We start from the raw sequence: 9290 nt of genomic DNA on the forward strand, positions 1-9290 counted from the left end.
TTTTATCCTTATCCTCAAACTATGACCCCTAGTTCTGGACTCCCCCACCATTGGGAACATTTTTTCTGAATCTACCCTGTCTAACCCTGTTAGAATTTTATAAGTTTCGATGAGATCACCTCTCACTCTTCGAAAGTCCAATGAATATAATCCTAATCGACTTAGTCTCTCCTCATATGACAGACCTGCCATCCTAGGAATCAGCCTGGTAAACCTTTGCTGTACTCCCTCTATAGCAAGGACATCCTTCCACCAAAACTACACACAGTACTCTAGGTGTGGCCTCACCAACGCCCTATACAATTGCAGCAAAACATCCCTATCTCTATGTTGCAATGAAGGCCAATGTACGACTTGTCTTCTTTACTGCCTGCACGTTTATTCTCAGCGACTGATGCACGAGGATTCCAAAGTCTTGTTGAGTATCCACCTCTCTCAATTTGCACCCATTCAAGTAATAATCTGTCTTCCTATTATTGCTACCAAAGTGGATAACCTCACATTTATCCACATGACTCTGCATCTGCCATGCAGATGACCACAGACTCAGCCTGTCCAAATCACACTGAAACATCTCTGCATCCTCCTCAAAGCTCACCCTCCCACCCAGCTTTGTATCATCTGCAAATTTGGAGATAATACATTCAGTTCCCTCTTCCAAATCATTAATATATAATGTGAACAGTTGGGCTCCTAGCACTAATCCCTGAGGAATCCCACTAGTCACTGACTGCCAATCAGAAAATGACCTATTTATGCCAACTCTTTGCTTTCTATCTGCTAACCAGCTTTCTATCCATCTCAAGACATTACATGCAATCCTATGTGCTTTAACTTTACATAGTGATCTGTTATGTGAGACCTTGTTGAAAGCTTTCTGAAAGTCTAAATAAACCACATCCACTGGTTCTCCTTGGTCAACTCTACTAGTTACCTTGACTTTCAAATTCTCATCCTCATGTTCAGATGGCCTTGTCCTTCTTATCCCTGTTAAATGACTGCCCCGACCCCCAAGCTGCTTTTCTGCCTCCCACTAACCCTGCTGTTCTCCCAGAACCATATATTCCTCCAAATCTTGCAAGCACCCCACTTTCTTCAGCCCACCATTGGCAGCTGTGCCGAAGCTCCAGAATACCCTGGCAAAACCCATCAGTTTCTTCACCATTCTCACACCTTTTAAGACACTCCTTAAGTGCGACCTTATTAACCAAGATATAATAATCCATCCTAATATCTCTTTCATTGGTTTGGTATTAATAGCCTTCCTCTGAATTGCCCTGAGACATATTACTTTAAGTGTTACATAAGTGTAAGTTGTTGTTGAACTAACGAAACAATCGCTAGACCAGACTAAATTGGGCAGAGTGAGACAAAGGCCGGAATTCTTCGATCCCGCCTGGCAGCTGGGCATCTTCGGTCCTGCTGCTGTGAACAGACATTTGGCTGAGCGCCAAATTCTCTATTCTCGTTGATGGTGGCAGCGGGGGTGTGCAAGACCGGAGAATTCCAGCCAAAGCTATGATTGCCTGGGAATATGAGGGACAGCACAGAAGGCCCAATAATCAAGTTTCTGATAGAATCATAAAATCTTACAGTGCAGAAGGAGGCCATTCGGCCCATCGAGTCTGCACCACCCAATGTATGGTCCTATCCCCAAACATTTACCCTAGCCCCCTGACACTAAGGGGCAATTTAGCATGGCCAATCCACCTAACCCGCACACCTTTGGACTGTGGGAGGAAACCGGATCACCTGGAGGTAACCCACACAGACACGGGGAGAATGTGCAAACTCCACACAGACAGTGACCCAAGCCGGGAATCGAACCCCGATTTCTGGCGCTGTGAGGCAGCAGTGCTAACCACCGTGCCACTGTGCCACCCAAGATGGAGGAGTGCAACAGCCACAGTACCAAATATTTAGAGTCAGCACCATATTAAATAGTATGAGAAAATAGAGGCACGAGAGGACATCACCAAGTCATAACTAGATCAAAAAGAGTCCCAGATAGATCTACAAAGAAGTAAGAGGCCCAAAGTGAGAAGACATAGGCCACAATTTTACTGGCCCATCTGCCACGGGAATCAGAGCGGGCGAGTGGCGGAGCAGGGAAAGGTCCATTGACCTCACACGGGATTTTACAATTTCGGGATGAGCGAGGCCAGAAAATCCCGCCCATGGTGTCCATGAATAACCACAGCAACAATGCAGGGAGGCTGCAAAACATGCAGGAGATTACTAATACACATAAAGTAAGTTATTGGTGCCAGACTTAATTGCTTAAGTAGATTAGTAACTCAATGGACTTGTAATTTAAAAGGAATGAGGACTCTGATAAATGAACTTTATTATCCTCCTTCCAGGGAAAATGTGTCACTCAGTTTCAGTAGCACGAATCTCACCACCTCCATGATCGTAATTAATGGCAGAGCAGGTTTGATGGGCTGAATGGCCTACTCTTGCTCCTATGTTTCAATGTTGTAATAAATCAGAAGCTTGTGTGTTTAAGCCCTGCTCTAGGGATTGGAGGGACTTGAAATACTTCAGTTGAGTGCGTAGATTGGAAAAGACATAGGCAATTCCTTAGAGGATGGAAGGTTGAGAGGAGAATTGATAGAGGTGTTCAAAATCATGAGGGACCTGGACAAAGAATACAGGGAGAAACTGTTCCCACTGGAGGAAGAGTCAAGAAGCAGAGAGCACTGATTTAAGGTGATTGGCAAAGGAAGCAACGGCAGTGACATGAGGAAAAACATTTTTACGTGGCAAGAGGTTAGGATCTGGAATGCACTGCCTGAGAGTGTGGTAAAGGCAGATTCACGAGTGGTTTTCAAAGGGTATAATTATCTGAAGGAAAAAAAAAACATAGGGTTGCAGGGAAAATGCAGGGGAGTGGGACTAGCTCTCACAAGGCGCTGACATGGATATGATAAACTGCATACCCCCTTCTGTGCTATAACCATTCCATGGTTCTATGAGTGCTCAATCTAAACTGTCAATTCAGTGAAGCGTTGCTGGAGATGCCATCTTTTGAACAGGATGTTAAGTCCCAGCCATCTGCTGAAATGGATATAAAAGAATCCACGTCACAATTACAGTAAGAACCAGGAGGTCCTCCAGTCTATTGGCCAACATGTATTCCTCACCCAACGCCACCAAAATAGATTAAGCTGTTGTGTGAAAATTGACTGCCAGTTTTGTTTACAAAACAAGAGTTTATAAAACAAATTCATTGGTTACAAAGCACTCTGGGATATCTTGAAGATGTGAAAGACATTCTATAAATGCAAGTTCTTTCATGATTTAAACCAAAGGCTTTTGAGTGCTGATGGGCACTGGGATGAAGAAAACCAAACAAATTGCCCCTTCCAAGAGAACAGAATAGAGTTCACAGGGTCTCTTTTTCATTCATGGGATGTGGGCAACATTAGCTTGGACAACATTTATTGCCCATCCGAGACACATAAAATTCCATCTAACCTATAAAATTCTAACAGGACTAGACAGGGTAGATGCAGGAAGAGTGTTCCTGATGGTGGGGGTGTCCAGATCCAGGGGTCATAGTCTTTGGATATGGGGTAGACCATTTAGGACTGAGATGAGGAGATATTTCTTCACCCAGAGAATGTTGAACCTGTGGAATTTTCTACCACAGAAAGCAGTTGAGGCCAAAACATTGTATGTTTTCAAGAAGGTGTTAGGTAGAGCTCTTGGGGCAAAGGGGATAAATGGGGGAAGGCGGGATCAGGCTATTGAACTGGATGATCAGCCATGATCATAGTGAATGGTGGAGCAGGCTTGAAAGGTCGAATGGCCTACTCCTCATCCTATTTTCTTTCTGCCATTGAGATGGTAGTTGTGAGCTGTCTTCTTCAAGCATTGCAGTTTATATGATGTAGGAACACCAACAGTGTTGTTAGGTGGGGAAGTCCAGGACTTTGACCCTGTGAGAGTGAAGGATCAACAATTTATTTCCAAATTAGAATGATGTGTGACTTGGAAGGTGACTTGATAATGGTGATGTTCCCACACATTATCTGCCTTGCTCTTCTAGGTGGTAGAGGCCATAGGTTTGGAAGCTTTTGTTGAAGGAACCTTGATGAGTTGCTGCAGTGCATCTTGTAGATGGTACACTCTGCTGCCAATATGCATCAGTAGTGAAGGGAGTGAATATTTAAAGTGGTGGATGGAGTATCAATCAAGCGGTGCTACTTTGTCCTCGATAGTGTTGAGCTTCTTGAGTGTTATTGGAGCTGTGCTCATCCAGGCAAGAGGAGAACAGTCCATCACACTCCTGACTTGTGCTTGAAGATGGTGGACAGGCTTTGGAGAGTCAGGAGTTACTCACCGCAGGTTTCCTAGCCGTTGACCTGCTCTGGTAGCCACAGTATTTATACGGCTAGTCCACTTCAGTTTCTAGTCAATGGCAATGCCCAGAATGTTGATAGTGGTGCATTCAGCAATGCTAATGCCATTGAATATCAAAGGGAGATGGTTAGATTCTCTTATGTTGGAGGTAGTTATTCATACTATCATAGAATGGTTACAGCACTGATGGAGACTAGTCAGCCTCATGTGTCTACTGACCTTCTTCAAGAGCAACTCAGCTAGTCCTGCTCCCTTAGCCCTTCCCTATAGGCTTGCAAATCTCATTTTTTTCTGGTGCTTAAATTCCTTTTGAAAGAATGATTGAAACTGACTCCACCACAATCTCTGGCACTGCATTCTAGATCCTAACCATTTACTGGGTAATCAAGTTCTTTCTCATGTGTTTGCTTCTTCAGCCACCTTAAATTGGTGTCTTCACATTATCAAGCCTTCTCTCCAGCGTCTCTCCATCCACTCTGTCTAGATCCCCCCATAATTCCATTGTTCATTCCTCATGATTCCGTTGTTACTTTATAGTTTTGCCTGCCAATCTTTCATTCCAATTAACCTGGAATAGATCCATTCTTACCCCATTGTAATTTAGGCAATCAAATTAAATAATTTTGCTTTATTTGCTCATTGTCCGTTTCCATAACTGACCCATATGATATTATGATCAGTCTTTCCTAAATGTTGCCTTCGTGATTTCTTTATCCACTTGACCCATCTCATTATCAGAACCAGATCCAGCAAAGTCTCTGTCCCCATTGAGCCAGAAAAATGCCAATCAAGAGTACGCTTCTTCCCCCTCTCTATCCTTTACTCTATTACTATCCCAGTCTATAAGAAGATATGTCCCTATTTATCACAATAGTGTTTTTGCACCTCTGAAAAAAAAAGCTGTCCTTCAAGCTTGTCCAATCGAAGGCAGTTTTTACACTGCATTGGCCTCTGATAGGTGCATTAGTCATCCTATCAGCAGCCAATGCACTGAGAAGCTAACCTCTCATTGGACAAGTTGGAAGTACCAGCAAAGTCAATTTAAACTCAAAGATAAAGGCAAACTCCTGCCGATGCTGGAATCTGAAACAAAAAAAGAAAGTGCTGGGGAAATTCAACAGGTCCGACAGCATCTATGGAGAAAGAATGGAGCCAACATTTCGAGTCTGGGTGACACTTCATCAAAAAACCCAGCTCTGACAAAGGGCCATCTTGACTCAAAATGCTGGCTCTATCCTCTCTCATGATGTGGAGATGCCGGCGTTGGACTGGGGTGAACACAGTAAGAGTTTTAACAACACCAGGTTAAAGTCCAACAGGTTTATTTGGTAGCAAATACCATTGGTATTTGCTACCAAATAAACCTGTTGGACTTTAACCTGGTGTTGTTAAAACTCTTACTCTATCCTCTCTCCACAGATGCTGTCAGACCTGCTGCGATTTTCCAGCATTTTCTGTTTTAGTTCTAATTTAAACTCACAGGCAAGGCTCAGAGCAAAGGCAACTAAATGGAGGTACCTAACCAGAGGTATCTAAATGGATACGAAATTGGCTTCTTGACAGAAACCAGAGGGTGGTTGTAGAGGGTTGTTTTTCAAACTGGAGGCCTGTGATCAGCGGTGTGCCTCAGGGATCAGTGCTGGATCCACTGTTATTTGTCATTTATATTAATGATTTGGATGAGAATATAGGAGGCATGGTTAGTAAGTTTGCAGATGACACCAAGATTAGTGGTGTAGTGGATAGTGAAGAAAGTTATCTCCAATTGCAACGGGATCTTGATCAATTGGGCCAGTGGGCTGACAAATGGCAGACGGAGTTTAATTTAGATAAATGCGAGGTGATACATTTTGGTAGATTGAACCAGGGCAGGACTTACTCAGTTAATGGTAGGGCATTGGGGAGAGTTACAGAACAAAGAGATTTAGGTGTACATGTTCATAGCTCCTTGAAAGTGGAGTCACAGGTGGACAGAGTGGTGAAGAAGGCATTCAGCATGCTTCGCTTCATTGGTGAGAACATTGAATACAGTAGTTGGGACCTCTTGATGAAGTTGTACAAGACATTGGTAAGGCCACACTTGGAGTACTGTGTGCAGTTCTGGTCACCCTATTACAGAATGGATATTATTGAATTAGAAAGAGTGTGGAAAAGCTTTACTAGGATGGTACTGGGACTTGATGGATTGAGTTAGAAGGAGAGGCTGGATAGACTGGTACTTTTTTCTCTGGAGCATAGAAGGCTGAGGGGTTATCTTATGGGCTCTATAAAATAATGAGGGGCATAGATCAGCTCAATAGTCAACATCTTTTCTCAAAGGTAGGGAGTCTAAAACTAGAGGGCATAGGTTTAGGGTGAGAGGGGAGAGATACAAAAGTGTCCAGAGGGGCAATTTTTTCACGCAGAAGTTGGTGTGAGTGTCTGGAACAAGTTTTCAGAGGTAGTAGTAGAGGCGGGTATAATGTTGTCTTTTAAAAAGCGTTTAGATAGTTACATGGGTAAGATGGGTATAGAGGGATATGGGCCAAATGTGGGCAATTGGGATTAGCTTAGGGGTTTAAAAAAAAAGGGCGGCATGGACAAGTTGGGCTGAAGGGCCTGTTTCCATGCTGTAAACCTCTATGACACTATGGGCCCAATTTTACCAAAACCTCGCGCCCATTTTTGGGTGCAAAATCACGGTAAAGTTGGACGTCGGGCTTATATCGCGATCTGCACCCGATTCCGAGCAGATCGCGGCATTACCGACACCCGATTTGGGCGCAGGTCTGGCCCACGCCTGAATCGGGCGGCCCTACGATTTAAATGCATTTGCATGCATTTAAATTGACTTAATGAACCGCGTGCCCAACTCTACCGCCAAATCCCACTTTACCGTCTTCTGGTCCGATGCGGATCCGCGCTCTAATCGACCTGCCGAATAAAAATCTGAAGTCGCCGCTGCAGCCTCCGAAGAGCGGGATCAGAGACTGCAACCGCTCTCTGACCCAGCTCCTCCTCGGGGGGGGGGGGGGGGAGGAGAGAGGGTGTGACCGATCATCCCCGGGGGGGGGGGGGGCGGGGTGGGAGGAGAGGGGGTGTGACCGATCATCCCCTGGGGGGGGGGAGGGGGGGGGGGGGTGTGACGTATCATCCACTGGGAGGGGGCCGATCGGTGGGGAGGGAGGGGGCAGGGGCTTCCGCTGAGGTGAATAATGACAGTCATGGTGTTTGAAGTATGCGGCCACTCCGGAGAGGAGGGATTCGTTCCGCCGGTGGGGAGGAGGGATCGGCCGCAGAGTGGCAGCGGAACCCCCTGCCCCTTCCCTCCCCACCGATCGGCCGCAGAGTGGCAGTGCCCCCCCCCCCCAAGAGGATGATACGTCACACCCCCTCTTCTCCCCCCCTCCCAGGGGATAATCGGTCACACTCCCTCCCCTCCCACCCCCAACCCCCAGAGGATGATCGATCGCAACCCCCCCCCCCTCCCACCCGCCCCCCAGAGGATGATGCATCACACCCGCTCTCCTCCCACCTACCCCACCCCACCCCCCTCCCTCCCCGGATGGCCTGGGTCAGAGAGTCGCTCTCTCTGCTTTTTTCTCCCCGCCCGGGCGCGCTGCTTTGGATTTTTTTTCAAACTGCGCATGCGCAGTTCAGAGCTCCGATCAGTCCGCCAGCGCTAAGCCCCGCCCACAGCACGAATCGGACCGGAGCCGGCAAAACGCGTATGGGCGCTGGAAAGAGGATTCTGGGCTCGGATCCGTATTACACCCGGATCTCGCCCTTAGGCTCCGATTGGTAAAATCGGGCCCTATAACTGGACAGTGGAGAAAGGTAGGTCACATCCACAGGGTGGGAGAGGATGGGGCCATGGGGGCTGGAAGGGGCTGGGGCCACAGGGACAGAGAGGGACCGGGGCTGAGGGAGTTGATACCATAGGGGCCGTGACCTTGGGAGCCAAAGCTGAGCAGGGCCTGGGAGAGGCACAACAGAGAGAAATGAGAGTGTGTAGGCGTGTGTGTGTTACAGAGGGGGGTGAGTGTGAGAGGGGTTGGTGTTTGTGTTTGAGAGAGAGGGGTGTGTGTTTGTGTGTGTCTAAGAGAGAGAGAGGAATGTGTCTGTGTGTATGTGAGTGTGTGAGGGTTATGTGTGTGAGAGAGGGAGAGGCGTGTGTGTGTGTGAGAGAAAGAGAGAGAGAGAGAGAGGTGTGTGCCTGAGTATGTGTGTGTGTGTCTGGCTGTGTGTATAAATGTGTGTGTGTGTGTCTGGGTATGTGTGAGAGAAAGGGGTGTGTGTGAGAGCGTGTGTAAGAGAGTTGAGTGTGTGAGAGAGGTGTGTGTCAGAGATTGAATGTGTGAGAGGTGTGTGTGTGTATGGATGTGTGTGTGTGTCTGGGTATCGGGGTGTGTGTGTCTGGTGTGAAAGAGAGGGGGTGTGTGTTAGAGATTGAATGTGTGAGAGGTGTGTGTGTGTGTGTGTGTGTGAAAGAGACAGGGCTATGTGTGGGTGAGTGACGGGGTGTGTGAGAGAGAGGTGTGTTTGTGTGTGTGTTTGTTTTCACTGTCTATGTGGAGTCTGTGTGTTCACTGTCTGGGTATGGGTGTGTGTGTGATTGTGTATGTGTGTGTCTGGATATGGGTGTGTGTGCGTGTGGGTGTTGGGGTGTGTGTGTGCGTGTCTGGGTATGTGTGTGTGTGTGTGTCTGGATATGGGTGTGTGTGTGTATCTGGGTGTGAAAGAGAGGGGCGTGTGTTAGAGATGGTGTGTGTGTGTGTGTGTGCGTGTGTGTGTGTGTGTGTGTGTGTGTGTATCTGTGTGTGTGCGTCTGGGTATCGGGGTGTGTGTGTCTGGTGTGAAAGAGAGGGGCATGTGTTAGAGATTGTGTGTGTGTGTGTATGGATGTGTGTGTGTGTGTGTATGGATGTGTGTGTGTGTATGGA

Source organism: Mustelus asterias, chromosome 6, assembly GCF_964213995.1.
Source record: "Mustelus asterias chromosome 6, sMusAst1.hap1.1, whole genome shotgun sequence".
NCBI lineage: Eukaryota > Metazoa > Chordata > Chondrichthyes > Carcharhiniformes > Triakidae > Mustelus > Mustelus asterias.